The sequence below is a fragment of the Schistocerca piceifrons genome, chromosome 6 (genome assembly GCF_021461385.2).
Source record: "Schistocerca piceifrons isolate TAMUIC-IGC-003096 chromosome 6, iqSchPice1.1, whole genome shotgun sequence".
In the NCBI taxonomy this organism is placed as follows: Eukaryota; Metazoa; Arthropoda; class Insecta; order Orthoptera; family Acrididae; genus Schistocerca; species Schistocerca piceifrons.
Window position 1 is genome coordinate 175929422 of NC_060143.1, and position 2194 is coordinate 175931615.

General features: G+C 42.2%; 1 non-coding gene across 1 annotated transcript; it reads left to right on the forward strand.

The window, feature by feature from the left end:
• Positions 1–1870: 1870 nt before the first annotated feature.
• Positions 1871–1942, forward strand: Trnat-agu. The gene has a single exon. It is a non-coding gene; the product is annotated as a tRNA-Thr (tRNA).
• The last annotated feature ends 252 nt before the right edge of the window (positions 1943–2194 follow it).

Here is a 2194-nt window from a genome sequence, read left to right on the forward strand (position 1 = left end):
GCAGCATGGCTCAATATTTCTGCAGGAGATTTTCAGCGACTTGTTGAGTCCATGACACGTCGAGAAGCTGCATGACGCCGGTCTAAAGGATGTCCGACACGGTATTAGGAGGTATACCGTGACTTTAGTCACCCCAGTTTACAAGAAAGCAAAAACTGTAAAATGCGACTATCCAGTTACACCCGATGTGGTGGGCAGACAAACTTCTGCCATCAGCCAGTATGAATGAAGGAAGATCACGTGATGCGAGAGCAGTGTTTGTTGTGCAAACAATACAAAGACGCAAAGGTCATGTGCTGCAAATATTATGCACTTACGGAAGTATGAGAAGCTTACAAAAATAACAATGCACTCTGGTGTAGTTAGGTCATGAACTAAATTCATTTCAAAGTGAAGTATAGTAAGTTATTAAAATGCCGTAAAAGATAGGCTAATTGTACAAAATAACTTCACTTATTTTCGTCTCACTTAGAATGAAATTTATCCCTCCTTTTTTTTAGTGATGCAAACCTGTCTGTTACAAACTGGCTGAAGTCTGCGATCTTCAACAGAAGATTTCTTTCGATAAAAAGAATCACCAAGGTCTATATAGAGTAGCTTAAGCAAATTTCCTTTCTTTTCAGAGCAGTGAAGCATCTTTTTGCTTCGACTAACGTTTTTGGATTTGAACAATTAACTTCAACAGTTTCACACAGTGAACGTCTTCTCTAGATTGTTGCTCGTTAACTCCGGCAGAATGACAGCATAGACAATGACGCGAATTCTTGTCCTAATAGATGCAAGATGATTGTTAGTGCAGTTTCAGCTTGTCCAAAAATGTATTCACTGAACACACTGTCCTCACGGTGCCAGGGAACCTGGAACGATACAAAGAGAATTTCTCTGGAAGGAACAATGACGGAAGTTACATCATGGCCTGAAAAACTTTAGCCTTGGCAAGTATGATGCACACTCCGTTAGAGTCTGTTATCCGCACAGTTTTGTCCTGTTTCCTTTTCTCCACTGAGCAATCAGTAACTCCATTACCGCAGGTGAGGTCAATTTCTTCTCGGATCTTGACGATATTTACTATTGAAGGCTAATATGGCCTTGTGTGCAGAACACGCATCAATGCCTCCGCACTGTAGCTGACTGAAGAGATCTTCCATTAGTGGTATAACGTTATGGAAGAATTCAACCAATAAGTAAAACTACAACTGTAAGCAACTATTTTATGACCAATAGCCTAGCGAATTGTAGTTTCTCTTCGCAGTCACCTTCCAATATGGTTCATACGCTCAATTATTTCTGCCAATCGCAAACTGTGTTTACAGATTGGGACTGAAAATTCCGCTTAGTAGCGGACGATCGTGGCAAACGCTTCCTCAACATTTCATCAAGATCGAGGCCCGCTGTGGGCTGTTGGAGAAGAGTGCACAATTTATTTGCAAACTTAAAAAAAAGCCTTAACATTGTCCTCTACAAGATTAACTTGATGGATACAGTAATTCACAAAACGAATGTTTTGTCGTATGTCTGTTCAGTTAATTTTTGAGGACCATTATTTACTTAGCTTCTTTAATTTTTGAAGTAAACATGCAGATAATGTCTTGCATCATGTTTTGAAACTGTCCAGATTTGTTTGTTTCTTACAACATAACAGTACGCAGTGGCAGTATGGAAATGGCGCAGTTTCAGAGACTTTACTGGTCTCATACAGATATGATGTTATGTATACGGACTGAAGCAACGACTGAAAATTTGTACCAAGGAGGGGAATCGAACCCATATATTCTGCTCACTAGGCAGGTGCATTAGCTACTAAGCGGTCTTGGCACAGCGGCTCACACAAGTGCATGGACTACCCTGGCACGCCTCCCTGCTCCGCTGTGGCAAGGTGGCTTAGTGGCTAAAGCACCTGCCTAGTAAGCGGGAGCCCTGGGTTCGATTCCCAGCCTTGGTACAAATTTTCGTTCGCCACTTCGGTCTATATGCACCCAGAAAGGGTGGAGTAAAAGTTTGAGAGGGCGTGTAATGTTACCGCAGTGATTACAAAATCAAATCAGATTTACAATGAAACCGTCTCTGGCCTGGGTGCATGCGCTGACTCGATTGGGATGGGTGTTATTAAGCTTTTGTATCGTCTCCTGAGGCAAGCTGGTATACAATGGCTATTGTAGCTGGCACTGGGATGGTCTAGACGTCCGGGGTGGTC